The following is a 21,485-nucleotide window of genomic DNA, read 5'->3' as shown; positions in this document are numbered from 1 at the left end:
GTACTGTGCACACAAATCAGAACAAAAGGATACAGGGGAGAACAAAGGCCCATGGGACGCTAGTGGGTAGAATCACATTTGCCTTAGGAACCTCTTGTCGGATGCAGCCACTCCCCTAACACTGACAAGAGGCAGCAGGCTTTGGGGGTGGCAGTTAGCGGTTGGATTCCAGGTGGAATGTTGGTGTGTACCGTGAGGCTTGTTGTGGCTGGTGGATCCTAGGTAACCGGGCAGAGTTCTGTGGGTGGATCAGTGTGATGGAGGGGCTGCCGCCCTCTGTGGAGCATGGCTTAGTTCTTTCGTCTGGGAAGCTGTGTAAGTTCGAGATTCTGCTGCTCTTCCCCTAAGACCTGAGTTCACGGGTAAGTTTCCAGAACCTGAAAGGCAGACAGTGGAAGATCAGCCTATCATCAGCTTACTGGTAAGGCTCCAAAGTACTTTCAGAATTGCCCAGTCATGTTGAAGTTGACTTTATGGGAGAAACGAAGAGAAGCTGGCCAAAAAGCTGGCTGCACGGACTGAGGAGAGATGCGAACACACTGATTAGAAATATTCTGCTACAATGGAGAATACTGGCCTGGAGACAGCTGTAGACAATACCAGGATCGAAAGACATTCATGAGACATATTGAACCTTGCTGATATTGGCAGAAACATACAGAGTGCCAACGTGGACTTGAGGTAGTTCCTCAATTCTCTGCTCCAAGAACGGGTCCAAGATGCCTGACGTCTAAAAGAGAAGAGATGGCAGAGATGATCAAAACGCTCATGTTCTTGGAAGAGGTCGTGAGAATCCACACTTCCCAAGGGGCATTTCCAAGCCATTCAGACCAAAATGAACCAAGCCCAGGTAAGCCTTATTCCAGGTTTGGGCCTAGCTAGCAAGCACTTTCTCTTCCCTCCCCTCCACTCAGGCATCCATTTTGAAGGATCAGTACCTGACCTACAATGAGCCAGTAAGAGAAATGCAAGCCCCTCCTAGAATCAGAGTTCCTCCTGCTTCACACTCTGTGAACAACAGTGAACTCCTTAAAGGTCAAATAGTCTCGACTGAAATAGATAGGAATTGAATACTTCGCTCACACAAAGAAACGATGTCCTTCCTCTAGATTCAGCAAATGCTGGGTTTATGTCTACTCTGGGGTGAAGGGAATGTGGTAAGTGAGGGGAATCTTTGACTGAACTTGAATATGTATTAGGCCTCATATTTTCAAGACAGTATAGGTAAATATTATAAGTCTGAAAGTGAGCTGAAATGTAAAATTCGCCAAAGACATTAAAGATTCAGCTTATGTGGACCGTCCTTCACTTGATTCAAGCCCCCGGGGCACAATATCATGAGGGAGCAGACTTGGTTGCGTTAAATGACTTTAACCAACATGATCGGAAGATTAAGCATTCTCATCACGGATAGAAAAACACCTGGTTCTCAATAGCCTAACATAGCTGCAACAGGGTTCTCAAAACTATAATGCTTCTAGGTGGTTTTGGATTCAAACCTAAATGTATATATTTGGTTTGTTTCCTCTTGTATTTTCCTAGAGAGGGATGTTACCCCTTGAAAAGCCAACATTGGCCAGTAAGTGGCAAATAGGACTAAAGGGCACCACATGCACAAGTGAATCCAATGTTGGGGGTTATTGCTATTTTCCAATAGGTATTTCATGTTTCCTGTTGGTTTCGGTGGCTTCAACAGGAAAGAGTTGACATGACTGCTTCAACAGTTTGGACTGCTAGTTTAGATTCTATCTGTCTATGTTTTCCTTGGAGCTGACAAAATGTTACCAAAAATGACAAGTCTCACTTCTAGGTCAATTTAGAAAGTTTCAAAAACTAACTTCATTTCCGTATAACTTCCAAAACATGTAAATCAATTCTATTAAGATTTTTAAAGCCTGCAAATGAGATATCAACACAATGTCAAAACTGGAGTCTTTGGACAATCCCTCCCAACACGGCTATATGGAAACAAAGAACAAAACAAAACACATTTCTATGAACTGTATCTGGAAAATGTCGATTCATCGATGCCCAGTTGGCAGAGAAGCTGTTCAACCTGCGCTCACTCGTTCCCATGTACACAGAAATGGAAACATCCACTCACACAGCCCTTGGCACAGGACACTTGCAGAAGAGAGGTCTGTTAGTTCCAAAGACAGGATGAGACCACAGAACACCTGAAAGTTGTAGAAGGCAAAGCAGGGAATGGAAGCAAGTGCAGGGTCTGATCCCTGGTGATGGAGCAGCAAAGGTGAAACTCTGTTTATCTTGGAACCACAAATTCAAGCGGACAGGAGACTTGGGATTGAATGTGATGTGCTGAGTGTTAGAAGAGTGCAGAGCAGATGCTTGGATGACAGAATTCAAAGAAACCAGTGCAAAATATACCCACATTTGAATCTGAGACCAAGATCCGAGCTGCCAAATTGGAGGTAGCAGAGGAAACGGTCAGTGAGGGATAGGGCTACAGATGACGGCACACGCTGAGTCTCAGGGATCTGGAGTGCGTTGTGGGATGTGGTGGGACCTATCAAGAGAGCAAACCGACCTGTGACCCTATGAGAAAGCAACCTCAATATCACGTGCCTTTGATTTTTTGCATATGTCCCATGGCCACTCCCAGTGCATCTGCAGGACCAGGGACCAATTGGGCATTTTGCCAATAGAGCACGTGTGGGGCTGAATCAGAGCTATCGTGCATCTGGTCTGAGGGATACAGGGGGCCTTGGGTTTGAAATCAGAATAAAAAGCCTTAGGATCTGCTACATTCATAACCTGGGCTGGGATTATGGTTTGGTTTGAGGCACAGGGTTTGCAACAGCTCTGTGTATTCCTTCATGCACAGGTGCCACAAGGATGAGAGAACAAAGAAGAGTGGTCCAAGTGCACAGCGTGAGAAGAGGAAGCATTTCCTTCAGCATTATCTCCCAAAAGCCAATGCTACATTTTCGATGGCACCAGAACGGTACGGCACAGAGGACACCAAGGTAAGTCTGCGGGATCATTCCAGCAGGCCCTGATGTGTGACATCCATAGATCTGCTTCCAATGGTGTTTCTGTAAACAGAGAATCTGTGGGAAGAACTGGTTTAATTGGGACATTCCCGTGGCACTACAAAGCACAAACTCACTCTCAGTTGGCTGTTTTGGAAACACTCCAAAATGACACAGAACAGAATGCAGAGCTGAGAACCTTTAGAAGTTTCATTTCCACAAGAGGAAGTGTCCTGTGCACTTTCAGAAATTTAAGATAAGCATAAACAAAATGAGGGTATGCTAATCGAAACAGTATGGGGTGTTCATCACAACAAAGGAAACATCAGCAATTGGAGGTGTACCAGACAACACACACAGGAACAGGACATGGCATCAATGTCTAGGAGAAATAGTCCTCACAGGAATCCCATGGAATTGCGTAGAGGCAAGAGTCTAAAGTTTTCACATAACAAAGCCATAGAAGTCTACATTAGATACCTGATATTACCAGAGCAGTAGAGACGAAGAAGTACAGTAAAAGAAGAAGGAAGAACCATTTTCAGTTCCACAGAGATTGAAGGCCAAAAAGATAAACTTTCAAACAACTAGACTGCAAAATGCAATCCAGAGCAATTATTGAAAACGGAGGTGAGGGAAACCCTGAAGAACAACAGTGTCTCAGAATCACAAAAGGCAGAATACCAGAAAAGGGGAAGAGAAAGTCGAAAGACGAGCCAAATATTATCAGCAAACTCAATGGATGAGATAATATCAGTGGTAAAATTCAGTCCTAAGCAAAATAGATAATGCAGAGGGACGCGTGAATGACTGTGAAGACAGGGGAACAGAAATCTCTCGTTCACAAGCACACATAGGAAAGCAAGTGCAAACCAATGAACACAATGCTGTTGAATCCTGGGGTAAGATAAGGCATGAAAGACTAGAATTCGTAAGAGTCTCAGATGGAAAACAAGAGAGAAAGAAACACAAAATGTCTGAAAAGTGATCTGTAGAATAATCAGACTGAAACTTGTTGAAAGCCAAGATAGAATCATTTATGCGATTTCAGGAAGTACACAGCGTTCAAAGGAGGTGGAATCCCAATAGACCTACCAGCAGCTGTAGGAGTCAAATCAACAAAGTTCATGAGCATCCCAGTGATTTAAAATGCACCTGGAGGAAAACAACATAGTCACAAAAGAACCTCCAGAGGGGTTTCAGCTGATATCTCGGCAGAAATATTGCAGGACAGGGAGGAGTGCCAGGACACAGACCATATCCTGAATGGCCAAATGCTGACATCTAGGGTAGCCTAGGTCACATGACCGCCATTTCTAATAACGGCAGAGCTAGAGAATTCCACAGACCAGCCAATCTTAAAAGAATTCAGCAGTTCGAACCTTATCCTAAAAGAAAGGTTGAGAATTCTCCCCTGAATAGAAAAGCAGCAAGATGAAATGGAAAGAAGAAAACCATTATTGGAAATGCAAGAAGAGCATGAGTGGCAAAAAGAAACAAGAAGAAGGCAAGGAGGACATCAAAACCCTAAAGACGGGAGAGGGAAGCAGGAAATCCTAGGTGATTGGAAGCACTGTCTTAAGTGAATCTGCTTATATGACTCTCTGTTGGAAGCGAACGGAGAGATGCATGGCCTGACGTGATTGCAAAACAAACGAGAAGCAGACCAACAAAGAATCAAACCAACAAACAAGCACCCAAAGGGTACGGTTGGCTGACAGATACCAAGGGAACCATGATTATTCAAAAGAAAATACTCAAGGTGATGTCAAGGATCATTCAGCCCGCATCGACCCAGTATCGCGGCTTGAATGTACTCAGCGTACTTGTATTCGGAAATCAGAGGCGTGCATTCATATTCGTAAATATTGATTCATAAGAGCATATCGTGACCTACCCAAATGCCGATTTGGAGTCAAATGGATTCCTAGTCCGTGATATAGACTTGCAAGTCTTCCAACAGGACGAATGAACGCCATATTATACCCTACGTCGAGAAGAAATGGCATAAGCCTATAACAAGGAAAAGTAGCTCCGCAAAAGTGTACTAAGATCAAAAGAGACAGACAGTAAAGTGCACATTGGGGATTGTATCAGTCCTAGGAATTTCAGCCCCCATGAAACCAATGGATCCATGTCCTGAGAATGCGGGGGTTTCAGCAGAAATCAAACGACGGATATGTAATCCAGGTGTCCGGATATTACAGAAACAATAGTTTCCTGTAGTGGGTCTCTGTGTACTGTGAACTGTTAGACAGTTTAAAGACATGTGAAAACATCAACTGAAAATGGACACACTTCCCTCCGTTGGTACTGTGCATAGAGATCTGAACAAAAGAGAAGAGGGAAGAACAAAGGCCCATGGGACGCTAGTGGGTAGAATCACATTTACCTTAGGAACCTCTCGTCGGATGCAGCCCCTCCCCCAACACTGACAAGATGCAGCAGCCATTGGGGATGGCAGTTAGCGGTTGGATTCCAGGTGGAATGTTGGTGTGTACCGCGAGGCTTGTTGTGGCTGGTGGATCCTAGGTAACCGGGCAGAGTTCTGTGGGTGGATCAGTGTGATGGAGGGGCTGCCGCCCTCTGTGGAGCTTGGCTTAGGTCTTTGGTCCGGGAAGCTGTGTCAGTTCAAGATATTGCTGCTGCCCAAAGACCTGAGTTCACGGGTTAGTTTCCAGAACCTGAAAGGGCAGACAGTGGAAGATCTGCCTGTCATCAGCTTACTGGTGAGGCTCCGAGGTACTGTCAGAATTGCCCAGTCCTGTTGAAGTCGACTTTAGGGGAGACACGAAGAGAAGCTGGCCGAAAAGCTGGCTGCACGGATTGAGGAGAGATGCGAACATATTGATGAGAGATGTTGTGCTACAGTGGAGAATACTGGCCTGGAGACAGCTGTAGAGGATAGCAGGCTCGAAAGACATTCATGAGACATATTGAACCTCGCTGATCCTGGCAGAAACCTACGGAGTGCCAACGTGGACTTGAGGAAGTTCCTCGATTCCCTGCTCCAAGAACGGGTCCAAGATCCCTGACGTCTGCAAAAGAAGAGATGGCAGAGATGATCAAAACGCTCATGTTCTTGGAAGAGGTCGTGAGAATCCACACGTCCCAAGGGTCATTTCCAAGCCCTTGAGACCAAAATGCACCAAGCCCAGGTAAGCCTTTTCCCAGGTTGGGGCCTAGCTATCAAGCAATTGCCCTTCCCTCCCTTCTACTCTGGTATCCATTTGAAGGATCAGAACCTGAGCTGCAATGAAGCCAGTACGAGAATGGCAAGCCCCTCCTAGAACCAGAGTTCCTCCAGCTTCACACTCTGTGAAAAACAGTGATCTCCTTAAAGGTCAAATAGTCTCGGCTGAAATATATAGGGATTGAATACTTACCTCCCACAAAGAAACGATGGCCTTCCACTAGATTCCGCAAATGCTGGGTTTATGTCTTCTCTGGGGTGAAGGGAGTGTGGTAAGTGAGGGGAATCTTTGACTGAACTTGAATCTGTATTAGGCCTCAGTTTTTCAAGAATGTATAGGTAAATAGTACAAGTCAGAATGTGAACAGTACTGTATAAGCCGCCAATGAAATTAAACACACAGTTTATGTGGATCGTCTTTCACTTGAGTCAAGCCCCCGGGGGCACTATATCATGGGGGTGCAGACTTGGTTGCATTCAAGTGCTTTACCCAACATGATCGGATGATTAAGCGTTCTCATCACTGATTGAAGAACACCAGGTTCTCCATAGACTAGCATAGCTGCAGCAGGGTTCCCTGAGCAACAATGCCTCTAGGTGCTTTTGAATTCAAACCTAAATGTATTTATTTGGTTTGTTTTCCCTTGTATTTTCCTAGAGAGGGATGTTACCCCTTGAAATGCCAACATTGGCCAGTAGGTGTCATTGGGAGTAAAGTGCACCACATGCACAAGTGTATCCAAGGTTGGGGATATTTCATATTTCCAATAGTTATTTCATGGTTCCTGTTGGTTTCAGAGGCTTCAACCGTAAAGAGCTGACATGACCCCTTTAATAGTTTGGACTGTTAGTTTGCATTTTATCTGTCTAGGTTTTCCGTAGAGCTGACAAAATGTTAGAAAATTGACAAGTCTGGCTTCTAGGTCGATTGAGTGTGTTTCAAAAAGTAACTTCATTTTCGTATAACTCCTAAAACATGTAAATGAATTTTGCTAAACTTCTTAAAGACTGCAAATGAGATATGAACACAATGTCAAAACAGGTGTCTTAGGACAATCCCTCCCACCACGGATGTATAGAAACAAAGAGCTAAGCAAATATCACATTTCTGTGAAATGTATCTGGATAGTGTAGATTCATCGATGCCCAGTTGGCAGAGAAGAAGTGCAACCTGCACTCACTCGCTCCCATTTACAAAGGAATGGAAGCACCAACTCACCCAGCATTTGGCACAGGATACTGGCCGAAGAGAGGTCTGTTATTTCCAAAGACAGGATGAGGCCTCAGGACAACTGGAAGCAGGAGAAGGCAAAGCAGGGAATGGAAACCATTGCAGGGTCTGACCCCTGGTGATGGAGCAGCAAGGGTGAACTGTGTTTAATTTGGACGCACACTCTCAAGCGGACAGGAGACATGGGATTGAAGGTGATGTGCTGAGATTTACAAGAGTGCACAGCAGATGTTTGGCTGAGAGAACTCAAAGAAACCAGCGCAAAATATCCCCACAGTTGATTCTGAGACCAACATCCCAGCTGCAAAATTTGAGGTAGCAGAGGCAATGGTCAGTGAGGGATAGGGCTACGGATGATGGCACACGCTGAGTCTCAGGGATCTGGAGTGCGTTCTGGGATGTGGTGGGTCGAATCAAGAGAGCAAACCGAACTGTGTACCAATGATAAAGCAACCACACAGGTCGCGCGTTTGAGATTACCGATATGTCCCATGGCCACACCAGTGCATCTGCAGGACCAGGGACCAATTGGGCATTTTGCCAATAGAGCATGTGTGGGGCTGAATCAGAGCTATCGTGCATCTGGTCTGAGGGGTCCAGGGGGCCATGGGTTTGAAATCAGAATGAAAAGCCTTAGGATCTGCTTCATTCATAAACTGGGCTGGGATTATGGTTTGGTTTGAGGCACAGGATGCGCAAAAGCTCTGTGATTGCCTTCGTGCACCCGTGCCACAATGATGAGAGGACAAGGAAGAGTGGTCCAAGACCACAGCATGAGAAGAGGAAGCATTTCCTTCAGCACTATCTCCCAAAATCGGATGTTACATTTTGGATGGCACCGGCACGGTACGACACTGAGGACACCAAGGTAGGTCTGCGGGATCATTCCAGCAGGCCCTGATGTGTGACAACCATAGATATGCTTCCACTGTTGTTTCTGTAGACAGAGAAGCTCTGAGAAAAACTGCTTTCATTGGGACATTCCAGTGGCACTACAAAGCACAAGTGCACTCTCAGTTTGCTGTTTTGGAAACACTCCAAAATGACATAGAGCAGAATGCAGAGCTGAGAACCTTTAGAAGCTTCATTTCCACAAGAGGAAGTGTCCTGCACACTTTCAGAATTGTGAGATAAGCGTAATCAAAATGAAGTTATGCTAATCGAAATAGTATGGGTTGTTCATCAAAACTAATGGAACACCAGCAATTGGAGATATACCAGACAACACACACAGGAACAGAATATGGCATCAATGTCTAGGAGAAATTGTCCTCACAGAAATTCCATGGAATTCCATAGAGCCAAGAGCCTAAAATTTTCACTTAACAAAGCCCTACAAATCTACATTAGATTCCTGATATTACCTGACGAGTAGAGATGAAGAAGTACAGCAAAAGAAACAGGAAGTACCATTTTCAGTTCCAAAGATATTGAACGACCAAAAGATAAGCTTTCAAACAACTAGACTGCAAAACGCTATCCAGACCAATTGTTGAAAATGTAGGTCAGGAAAACACTAAAAACAACAGTGTCTCAGAATCACAAAAGGCAGAATACAAGAAAAGGGGAAGACAAAGTCTAAAGACGAGCCAAAAAATATCAGGAATCTCAATGGATGTGATAAAATCAGGGCTAAAATTCAGTCGTAAGCAGACTAGATAATGCAGAGGGACGCGTGAATGACTGTGAAGACAGGGGAACAGAAATCCCTCGGTCAGAAGCGGACAAAGGAAATCAAGTGCAAACCAATGAAAACATTGCTGTTGAATCCTGGGTTAAGACAGGGCATGAAAAACTAGAATTCATAAGAGTCCCAGATGGAAAAGCAAGAGATAAAGAAACAAAAATGTCTGAAAATATATCTGTAGAAAATTCAGACTGAAACTTGCTGAAAGCCAAGAAAGAATCATCTAAGCGAGTTCAGGAATTACACAGCATCCAAAAGAGGTGGAATCAAAATAGACCTACCAGCAGCTGTATGATTCAAATCAACAAAGTTCACGAATATCCCAGTGATTTAAAATGCACCTGGAGGAAACAACATAGTCACAAGGGATCCTCCAGAGGGGTTTCAGATGATATCTCGGCAGCAATATTGCAGGACAGGGAGGAGTGCCAGGACACAGACCATATCCTGAATGGCCAAATGCTGCCACTAAAGGTAGCCTATGCCAAATGAACAACATTTCTAATAACAGCTGAACTAGAGAATTCCACAAACCGGCAAATCTTAAAAGAATACAGCAGTTCAAAACTTATCCTACAAGAATGTTTGAGAAAACTACCCTGAATAGAAAACCAGCAAGATGAAATGGAAAGAAGAAACCATTATTGGAAATGCAAGAAGAGCATGAGTGGCAAAGAAGAAACAAGAAGAAGGTAAGGAGGACATCAAAATCATAAAAATGGTAGAGGGAAGCAGGAAATCATAGGTGATTGGAAGCACTCTCTTAAGTGAATCAGCTTATTTTACTCTCGGTTTGAAGTGAAAGGAGGGATGCATGGCCTGACGTGTTTGCAAAACAAGCAAGAAGCAGACCAACAGAAATCAAACCAACAAACAAGCACCAAAAGGGTACGGTTGGCTGACATATAACAAGGGAACCATGATTATTCAAAAGAAAATACTCAAGGTGATGTCAAGGATCATTCAGCACGCATCGACCCAGTATCGTGGCTTGCATGTACTCAGCACACTTGTATTCGGAAATCAGAGGCGTGCATTCATATTCGTAAATTTTGATTCATAAGAGCATATCGTGACTTAACCCAAATGCCGATATGGAATCTAATGGATTCCTAGTCCGTGATGTACAATTGCATGTCTTCCAACAGAATGAAGGAATCCCATATTCTACGCTACGTAGAGAAGAAATGTAAGAAGCATATAACAAAGGCAAGTAGCTCTGCCAAAGTGTACTAAGAGCAAAAGAGACCGACAGCAAAGTGCACATTGGTGTTGGTTACATTTCTTGGAATTTCAGTCCCCATGAAACCAATGGATCCATGTCCTGAGAGTGCGGGTGTTTCAGCAGAAATCAGGTGACGCATATGTATTCCGGGTGTACGGATATTATAGGAACATAAGTCTCCTTTAGTGGGTCTCTGTGTACTGTGAACTGTTAGAAAGTTTAAAGAAGTGTGAAACCATCAACAGAAAAGGGACACACTTTCTTCCATTGGTTCTGTGCATACAGATCTGAACAAAAGGAAAGAGAGAAGAAGAAAGGCGCATGGGACTCTAGTGGGTAGAATCACATTTAACTTAGTAACCATTCGTCAGATGCAGCCCCTCCCCCAACACTGACAAGATGCAGCAGCCATTGGGGATGGCAGTTAGCGGTTGGATTCCAGGTGGAATGTTGGTGTGTACCGCGAGGCTTGTTGTGGCTGGTGGATCCTAGGTAACCGGGCAGAGTTCTGTGGGTGGATCAGTGTGATGGAGGGGCTGCCGCCCTCTGTGGAGCTTGGCTTAGGTGTTTGATCAGGGAAGCTGTGTATGTTCGAGATACTGATGCTGCCCAAAGACCTGAGTTCACAGGTCAGTTTCCAGAACCTGAAAGGGCAGACAGTGGAAGATCTGCCTGTCATCAGCTTACTGGTGAGGCTCCGAGGTACTGTCAGACTTCCCCGGTCTTATTGAAGTCGACTTTAGGGGAGACACGAAGAGAAGCTGGCCGAAAAGCTGTCTGCACTGATTAAGGAGACATGCGAACACATGGATGAGAGATGTTCTGCTACAATGGAGAATACTGGCGTGGAGACAGCTGTAGAGGATACCAGGCTCAAAAGTCATTCATGAGACATATTGTACCTCGCTCATACTGGCAAAAACATATGGAGTGCCAACGTGGACTTGAGGAATTTCCTCAATTCTCTTCTCCAAGAACGGGTCCAAGGTCCCTGACGTCTGCAAGAGAAGAGATGGCAGAGATGATCAAAACGCTCCTGTTCTTGGAAGAGGTCGTGAGAATCTACACGTACCAAGGGGCCTTCCCGAGCCATTCAAACCAGAATTCACCAAACCCAGCTAAGCCTTTTCCTAGGTTTGGGCCTCGCTAGCAAGCACTTGACATTCCCTCCCCAACACTCAGGCATCCATTTTGAAAGATCAGTACCTGAGTTGCAATGAAGCCATTACTAGAAGAGCAAGCACTTCCTAGAATCAGAGTTCCTCCAGCTTCACACTCTGTGAACAACAGTGAACTCCTTAAAGTTCAAAAAGTCTCGGCTGAAATAGATAGGAATTGAATACTTAGCTCACACATAGAAACGATGGCCTTCCGCTAGATTCAGCAAATGTTGTGTATGTCTTCCCTGGGGTGAAGGGAGTGTGGTAAGTGAGGGGAATATTTGACTGAACTTGAATCTGTATTAGGCCTCAGTTTTTCAAGAATGTATAGGTAAATAGTACAAGCCAGAATGTGAACTGTACTGTATAAGCCGCCAATGAAATTAAACACACAGCTTATGTGGATCGTCTTTCACTTGAGTCAAGCCCCCGGGGGCACTATATCATGGGGGTGCAGACTTGGTTGCATTCAAGTGCTTTACCCAACATGATCGGATGATTAAGCGTTCTCATCACTGATTGAAGAACACCAGGTTCTCCATAGACTAGCATAATTGCAGCAGGGTTCTCCTAGCTAGAATGCCTCTAGGTCCTTTTGGATTCAAACCTAAATGTATATATTTGGTTTCTTTCCTCTTGTATTTTCCTAGAGATGGATGTGACCCCTTGAAATGCCAACATTGGCCAGTAGGTGTCATTGGGAGTAAAGGGCACCACATGCACAAGGGAATCCAAGCTTGGGGGTTATTTCATGTTTCCATTAGTTATTTCATGGTTCCTGTTGGTTTCGGAGGCTTCAACAGTAAAGAGCTGACATGACCCCTTTAACAGTTTGGACTGCTAGTTTGCAATCTATCTGTCTAGGTTTTCTGTATAGCTGAAAAATGTTACCAAAATTGACAAGTCTGGCTTCTAGGTCGATTGAGTGTGTTTCAAAAAATAACTCCATTTTCGTATAACCTCAAAACATGTAAATGTACTCTGTTAAACTACTTAAAGTCTGCAAATGAGATATCAAAACAATGTCAAAACAGGTGTCTTCGGACAATCCCTCCCACCACGGCTGTATAGAAACAAAGAGCTAAGCAAATATCAAATTTCTGTGAAATGTATCTGGATAGTGTTGATTCATCGATGCCCAGTTGGCAGAGAAGAAGTGCAACCTGCGCTCACATGCTCCCATGTACACAGCAATGGAAACATCCACTCACACAGCCCTTGGCACAGGACACATGCCGAAGAGAGGTCTGTTACTTCCAAAGACAGGATGAGGCTTCAGGACACCTGGAAGCAGGAGAAGGCAAAGCAGGGGATGGAAACCAGTGCAGGGTCTGACCCCTGGTGATGGAGCAACAAGGGTGAAACTCTGTTTAACTTGGACGCACACTCTCAAGCGGACAGGAGACATGGGATAGAAGGTGATGTGCTGAGATTTACAAGAGTGCACAGCAGATGCTTGGCTGACAGAACTCAAAGTAACCAGCGCAAAATATCCCCACAGTTGATTCTGAGACTAAGATCCCAGCTGCCAAATTTGAGGTTGCAGAGGCAATGGTCAGTGAGGGATAGGGCTACGGATGATGGCACACGCTGAGTCTCAGGGATCTGGAGTGCGTTGTGGGATGTGGTGGGTCGAATCAAGAGAGCAAACCGAACTGTGTACCAAGGATAAAGCAACCACACTGGTCACGCGGTTGAGATTACCGATATGTCCCATGGCCACACATAGTGCATCTGCAGGACCAGGGACAAATTGGGCATTTTGCCAATAGAGCACGTTTGGGGCTGTATCAGAGCTATCGTGCATCTGGTCTGAGGGTTCCAGGAGGCCTTGGGTTTGAAATCAGAATGAAAATCCTTAGGATCTTATACATTCATAACCTGGGCTGGGATTATGGTTTGGTTTGAGGCACAGGATGCGCAACAGCTCTGTTGTTGCCTTTGTGCACCCGTGCCACAAGGATGAGAGGACCAGGTAGAGTGATCCAAGTCCACAGAGTGAGAAGAGGAAGCATTACCTTCAGCACTATCTCCCAAAAGCGGATGCTACATTTTGGATGGCACCGGCACGGTATGGCACCGAGGACACCAAGGTAGGTCTGCGGGATCATTCCAGCATTCCCTTATATGTGACATCCATGGATGTGCTTCCACTGTTTTTTCAGTAGACAGAGAAACCCTGGGAAGAACTTCTTGCATTGGGACATTCCCGTGGCACTACAAAGCACATGAACACTCTCAGTTTGCTGTTTTGGAAACACTCCAAAATGACATAGAGCAGAAGGCAGAGCTGAGAACCTTTAGAAGCCTCATTTACACAAGAGGAAGTGTCCTGTGCACTTTCAGAATTGTGAGATAAGCGTAATTAAAATGAAGATATGCTAATCGAATTAGTATGTGTTGTTCATCAAAACAAATGCAACAACAGCAATTGGAGATATACCAAACAACACACACAGGAACTGAATATGGCATCAATATCTAGGAGAATTTGTCCTCACAGAAATCCCATGGAATTGCGTACAGCCAAGAGTCTTAAATTTTCACTTAACAAAGCCCTAGAATTGTACATTAGATACCTGATATTACCTGACCAGAAGAGATGAAGAAGTACAGAAAAAGAAAAAGGAAGTACCATTTTCAGTTGCAAAGATATTGACGGCCCAAAAGATAAGCTTTCAAACAACTAGACTGCAAAACGCTATCCAGACAAAATGTTGAAAATGGAGGTCAGGATAACACTGAAAAACAACAGTGTGTCAGAATCACAAAAGGCAGAATACCAGAAAAGGGGAAGAGAAAGTCTAAAAACGAGCCATAAAATATCAGAAAACTCAATGGATGTGATACTATCAGGGCTAAAATTCAGTCCTTAGCAGACAAGAAAATGCAGAGGGACGCATGAATGACTGTGAAGACAGGGGAACAGAAATCCCTCGGTCAGAAGCGGATACAGGAAATCAAGTGCAAACCAATGAAAACATTGCTGTTGAATCCTGGGTTAAGAGAGGGCATGAAAGACTAGAATTCATAAGAGTCACAAATGGAAACGCAAGAGATAAAGAAACAAAAAATGTCTGAAAATTTATCTGTAGAAAACTCAGACAGAAACATGCTGAAAGCCAAGAAAGAATCACCTATGCGAATTCAGGAATTACACAGCATCCAAAGGAGGTGGAATCCCAATAGACCTACCAGCAGCTGTATGATTCAAACCAACAAAGTTCACGAATATCCCAGTGATTTAAAATGCACCTGGAGGAAACAACATAGTCACAAGGGAACCTCCAGAGGGGATCCAGCTGATATCTCGGCAGCAATTTTGCAGGACAGGGAGGAGTGCCAGGACACAGACCATATCCTAAATGGCCAAATGTTAACACCTAGGGTAGCCTATGCCCCATGACCACCATTTATAATAACGGCAGGGCTAGAGAATTCCACAGACTGGCAAATCTTAAAAGAATTCAGCAGTTCAAAACTTATTCTAAAAGGAAGGCTGAGAATACTCCCCTGAATAGAAAAGCAGCAAGATGAAAAGGAAAGAAGGAAACCATTATTGGAAATGCCAGAAGAGCATGAGTGGCAAAGAGAAACAAGAAGAACTTAAGGAGGACATCAAAACCCTAAAGATGGGAGAGGGAAGCAGGAAATCATAGGGGATTGGAAGCACTATCTTAAATGAATCAGCTTATTTGACTCTCTGTTTGAAGCGAAAGGAGAGATGCATGGCCTGACGTCTTTGCAAAACAAGCGAGAAGAAGACCAACAAAAAATCAAGCCAACAAACAACCTTTAAAAAGAACGGTTGGCTGACATATAACAAGGGAAACATGATTATTCAAAAGAAAATACTTAAGGTGATGTCAAGGTTCATTCAGCATGCATCGACCCTGTATCGCGGCTTGCAAGTACTCAGCACACTTGTATTCTGAAATCAGAGGCGAGCATTCATATTCGTAAATATTGATTCATAAGAGCATATCGTGACCCCACCCAAATGCCGATTTCGAATCCAATGGATTCCTTGTCCGTGATGTAGACTTGTATGTCTTCCAACAGGATGAAGGAATGCCATATTCTACGCTACGTAGAGAAGAAATTTAAGAAGCCTATAACAAAGGCAAGTAGCTCTGCCAAAGTGTACTAAGAGCAATAGAGACAGACAGTAAAATGCACATTGGGGTTGGTTTCATTTCTTGGAATTTCAGCCTCCATGAAACAAATGGATCAGTGTCCTGAGAGTGCGGGTGTTTCAGCAGAAATCAGGCGACGCATATGTATTCCGGGTGTACGGACATTATAAGAACATAAGTCTCCTTTAGTGGGTCTCTGTGTACTGTGAACTGTTAGAAAGTTTAAAGACGTGTGAAACCATCAACTGAAAAGCGACACACTTCTATCCATTGGTACTGTACATACAGATCTGAACAAAAGAAAATAGGTAAGAAGAAAGGCCCATGGGACGCTAGTGGGTAGAATCACATTTACCTTAGGAACCTCTCGTCGGATGCAGCCCCTCCCCAAACACTGACAAGATGCAGCAGACATTGGGGATGGCAATTACCCGTTGGATTCCAGGTGGAATGTTGGTGTGTACCGCGAGGCTTGTTGTGGCTGTTGGATCCTAGGGAACCGGGCAGAGTTCTGTGGGTGGATCAGTGTGTAGGCGGGGCTGCCGCCCTCTGTGGAGCTTGGCTTATGTGTTTGGTCTGGGAAGCCGTGTAAGTTCGAGATACTGCTGCTGCCCAAAGACCTGAGTTCCCAGGTCAGTTTCCAGAACCTGAAAGGGCAGACAGTGGAAGATCTGCCTGTCATCAGCTTACTGGTGAGGCTCCGAGGTACTGTCAGACTTGCCCAGTCCTGGTGAAGTCGACTTTAGGGGAGACACGAAGAGAAGCTGGCCGAAAAGCTTGCTGCACGGATTGAGGAGAGATGCGAACACATGGATGAGAGATATTCTTCTACAATGGGGAATACTTGCGTGGAGACAGCTGTAGAGGATACCAGGATCAAAAGTCATTCATGAGACATATTGAACCTCGCTGATACTGGCAGAAACATACGGAGTGCCAACGTGGACTTGAGGAAGTCCCTCAATTGACTTCTCCAAGAACGGGTCCAAGGTCCCTGACATCTGCAAGAGAAGAGATGGCAGAGATGATCAATACGCTCCTGTTCTTGGAAGAGGTCGTGAGAATCCACACTTCCCAAGGGGCCTTCAGAAGCCATTCAGACAAAAATTCACCAAGGCCAGGTAAGCCTTTTCCCAGGTTAGGGCCTAGTTTGAAAGCACTTGCCATTACTTCCCCTCCACTCAGGCATCCATTTTGAAGAATCAGTACCTGAGCTGCAATGAAGCCATTAGGAGAAGAACAAGCCACTCCTAGAATCAGTGTTCCTCCAGCTTCACACTCTGTGAACAACAGTGAACTCCTTAAAAGTCAAATAGTCTCGGCTGAAATCGATAGGAATTGAATAGTTAGCTCACACTTAGAAACGACGGCCTTCTGCTAGATACAGCAAATATTGTGTTTATGTCTTACCTGGGGTGAAGGGAGTGTGGTAAGTGAGGGGAATCTTTGACTGAACTTGAATCTGTATAAGGCCTCAGTTTTTCAAGACAGTATAGGTAAATAGCACAAGTCAGAAATTGAACTGTACTGTAAAAGTCGCCAATGACATTAAAGACACAGCTTATGTGGATCGTCTTTCACTTGACTCAAGCCCCCAGGGGCACTATATCATGGGGGTGCAGACTTGGTTGCGTTAAATGGCTTTACCCAACATGATCGGATGATAAAGCGTTCTCATCACTGGTAGAAGTACACCTGGTTCTCCATAGACTAGCATAACTGCAGCAGGGTTCTACTAGCTATAATGCCCATAGGTGCTTTTGGATTCAAACCTAAATTATATATTTGGATTCTTTCTTCTTGTATTTTCCTAGAGAGGGATGTTACCCCTTGAAATGCCAACATTGGCCAGTAGGTGTCATTGGGAGTAAAGGGCAGCACATGCACAAGTGTATCCAAGGTTGGGGGTTATTTCATGTTTCCAAAAGTTATTTCATGGTTCATGTTGGGTTCGGAGGCTTCAACCGTAAAGAGCTGACATGAACCCTTTAACAGTTTGGACTGCTAGTTTGCATTCTATCTGTCTAGGTTTTCCGTAGAGCTGACACAATGTTACCAAAATTGACAAGTCTGGCTTCTAGGTCGATTGAGTGTGTTTCAAAAAATAACTTCATTTTCGTATAACTCCCAAAACATGTAAATGAATTCTGTTAAAATTCTTAAAGACTGCAAATGAGATATCAACACAATGTCAAAATAGTTCTCTTCGGACAATCCCTCCCACCACGGCTGTATAGAAACAAAGAGCTAAGCAAATATCACATTTCTGTGGAATGTATCTGGATAGTGATGATTCATAGATGCCCAGTTGGCAGAGAAGAAGTGCAACATGCACTCATTCACTACCATGTACGGAGGAATGGTAACAACAACTCACCCAGCATTTGGCACAGGATACTTGCCGAAGAGAGGTCTGTTATTTCCAAAGACAGGATGAGGCCTCAGGACACATGGAAGCAGGAGAAGGCAAAGCAGGGAATGGAAACCAGTGCAGTGTCTGACCCCTGGTGATGGAGCAACAAGGGTGAAATTCTGTTTAACTTGGACGCACACTCTCAAGAGGACAGGAGACATGGTATTGAAGGTGATGTGCTGAGATTTACAAGAGTGCACAGCAGATGCTTGGCTGACAGAACTCCAAGAAACCAGCACAAAATATCCCCACAATTGACTCTGAGACCAAGATCCGTGATGCCAAATTTGAGTTAGCAGGGGCAATGGTCAGTGAGGGTTAGGGCTACGGATGATGGCAAACGCTGAGTCTCAGCGATCTGGAGTGCGTTGTAGGATGTGGTGGGTCGAATCAAGAGAGCAAACCAAACAGTGTGCGAATGATAAATCAACCACACTGGTCGCGCGGTTGAGATTACCGATATGTCCCATGGCCACACCCAGTGCATCTGCAGGACCAGGGACCAATTGGGCATTTTTCCAATAGAGCACGTGTGGGGCTGAATCAGAGCGATTGTGCATCTGCTCTGAGGGATCCAGGGGGCCTTGGGTTTGAAATCAGAATGAAAAGCCTTTGGATCTGCTACATTCATAACCTGGGCTGGGATTATGGTTTGGTTTGAGGTAGAGAATGCGCAACATCTCTGTGGTTGCCTTCATGAACCCGTGTCACAAGGATGAGAGGACGAGGAAGAGTGGTCCAACTCCACAGCGTGAGAAGAGGAAGCATTTCTTTCAGCACTATCTCCCAATATCGGATGCTAGATTTTGTATGGCACCGGCACGGTACGGCACCGAGGACACCAAGGTCTGTCTGCGGGATCATTCCAGCAGGCCCTGATGTGTGACATCCATGGATGTGCTTCCACTGCTGTTTCAGTAGACAGAGAAGCTCTGGGAAGAACTGCTTTCATTGGGATATTCCAGTGGCACTACAAAGCACAAGCGCACACTCAGTTTGCTGTTTGGAAACACTCCAAAATGACATAGAGCAGAATGCAGAGCTCAGAACCTTTAGAAGCCTCATTTCCTCAAGAGGAAGTGTCCTGCGCACTTTCAGAATTGTGAGATAAGCGTAATCAAAATGAAGTTATGCTAATCGAAAAAGTATGGGTTGTTCATCAAAACTAATGGAACACCAGCAATTGGAGATATACCAGACAACACACACAGGAACAGAATATGGCATCAATGTCTAGGAGAATTTGTCCTCACAGAAATCCCATGGAATTGCATAGAGCCAAGATTCTAAAATTTTCACTTAACCAAGCCCTAGAAGTCTACATTAAATACCTGATATTACCTGACCATTAGAGATGAAAAAGTATAATAAAAGAAACAGGAAGTACCATTTTCAGTTCCAAAATATTGAAGGCCCAAAAGATAAGCTTTCAAACAACTAGACTGCAAAACGCTATGCAAAAAAAGTATTGAAAATGGAGGTCAGGAAACACTGAAGAAAAACAGGGTCTCAGAAGCACAAAAGGCAGAATACCAGAATAGGGGAAGAGAAAGTCTAAAGACGAGCCAAAAAATATCAGAAAACTCAATGGATGTGATAATATCAGGGCTAAAATTCAGTCCTTAGCAGAGTAGATAATGCAGAGGGAGGCGTGAATGACTGTGAAGACAGGGGAACAGAAATCCCACGGTCAGAAGCGGACATAGGAAAGCAAGTGCAAACCAATGAAAACATTGCTGTTGAATCCTGGGTTAAGACAGGGCATGAAAGACTAGAATTCATAAGAGTCCCAGATGGAAAAGCAAGAGATAAAGAAACAAAAAATGTCTGAAAATTTATCTGTAGGAAAATCAGACTGAAACTTGCTGAAAACCATGAAAGGATCATCTATGCGAATTCAGGAAGTACACACCATCCAAAGGAGGTGGAATCCCAATAGACCTACCAGTAGCTGTATGATTCAAATCAACAAAGTTCACGAATATCCGAGTGATTTAAAATGCACCTAGAGGAAAAAATATAGTCACAAGGGAACCTCCGGAGGGGTTTCAGCATATATCTCGGCAGCAATATTGCAGGACAGGGAGGAGTGCCAGGACGCAGACCATATCTGAATGGCCAAATGCTGCCACCTAGGGTAGCCTATGCCCCATGAACACCATTTCTAATAACGGCAGAACTAGAGAATTCCACAGACCAGTAAATCTTAAAAGTATTCAGCAGTTCAAAACTTCCTCTAAAAGGAAGGTTGAGAATACACCCCTGAATAGAAAAGCAGCAAGATGAAATGGAAAGAAGAAAACCATTATTGGAAATGCAAGAAGAGCATGAGTGGCAAAGAAGAAAAAAGAAGAAGGCAAGGAGGACATCAAAAAACTAAAGATGGGCGAGGGAAGCTGGAAATCATAGGTGATTGGAAGCACTCTCTTAAGTGAATCAGCTTATTTGACTCTCTGAAGCGAAAGGAGAGATGCATGGCCTGCGGTCTTTGCAAAACAAGCAAGAAGCAGACCAACAAAGAATGAAACCAACAAACAAGCACCAAAAGGGTACGGTTGGCTGACATATACCAAGGGAACCATGACTATTCAAAAGAAATTACTCAAGGTGATATCAAGGATAATTCAGCACGCGTCGACCCAGTATCGCGGCTTGCATGTACTCAGCACACTTGTATTCGGAAATCAGAGGCGTGCATTCATATTCGTAAATATAGATTCTTAAGAGCATATCGTGACCTCAGCAAAATGCCGATTTGGAATCAAATTGATTCCTAGTCCGTGATGTAGAATTGTGTGTCTTCCAACAGGATGAAGGAATGCCATATTCTACGCTACGTGTAGAAGAAATGTAAGAAGCCTATAACAAAGGCAAGTAGCTCTGCCAAAGTGTACTAAGAGCAAAAGAGTCAGACAGTAAATGCACATTGGGGTTGGTTTCATTTCTTGGAATTTCAGCCCCCATGAAACCAATGGATTCATGTCCTGAGAGTGCGGGTGTTTCAGCAGAAATCAGGCGACGCATATGTATTCCGGGTGTACGGATATTATAGGAACATATGTCTACTTTAGTGGGTCTCTGTGTACTGTGAACTGTTAGAAAGTTTAAAGAAGTGTGAAACCATCAACAGAAAAGGGACACACTTCTCTCCATTGTTACTGTGCATACAGATCTGAACAAAAGGAAAGAGGGAAGAAGAAAGGCCCATGGGACGCTAGTGGGTAGAATCACATTTACCTTAGGAACCTCTCGTCGGATGCAGCCCCTCCCCCAACACTGACAAGATGCAGCAGCCATTGGGGATGGCAGTTAGCGGTTGGATTCCAGGTGGAATGTTGGTGTGTACCGCGAGGCTTGTTGTGGCTGTTGGATCCTAGGTAACCGGGCAGAGTTCTGTGGGTGGATCAGTGTGATGGCGGGGCTGCCGCCCTCTGTGGAGCTTGGCTT

The 21,485-nt window shown here is 44.4% G+C and overlaps 2 long non-coding RNA genes across 2 annotated transcripts; both read right to left on the bottom strand.

The window, feature by feature from the left end:
* Positions 1 to 208: 208 nt before the first annotated feature.
* Positions 209 to 4,982, bottom strand: LOC140694121 (uncharacterized). Its single transcript, XR_012069875.1, has 3 exons — positions 4,891 to 4,982; positions 660 to 730; positions 209 to 377 (listed from the first exon to the last, which is right to left on the bottom strand). It is a non-coding gene; the product is annotated as an uncharacterized lncRNA (long non-coding RNA).
* Positions 4,983 to 16,400: 11,418 nt separating this feature from the next.
* On the bottom strand, positions 16,401 to 18,129 carry LOC140694113 (uncharacterized). The gene is made up of 3 exons (XR_012069866.1): positions 18,003 to 18,129; positions 16,835 to 16,947; positions 16,401 to 16,626 (listed from the first exon to the last, which is right to left on the bottom strand). It is a non-coding gene; the product is annotated as an uncharacterized lncRNA (long non-coding RNA).
* Between the last annotated feature and the right edge of the window lie 3,356 nt (positions 18,130 to 21,485).

This window comes from Vicugna pacos, unplaced genomic scaffold (assembly GCF_048564905.1).
Source record: "Vicugna pacos unplaced genomic scaffold, VicPac4 scaffold_20, whole genome shotgun sequence".
Taxonomy (NCBI): domain Eukaryota; kingdom Metazoa; phylum Chordata; class Mammalia; order Artiodactyla; family Camelidae; genus Vicugna; species Vicugna pacos.
This window is presented reverse-complemented; position numbering and strand designations above follow the sequence as displayed.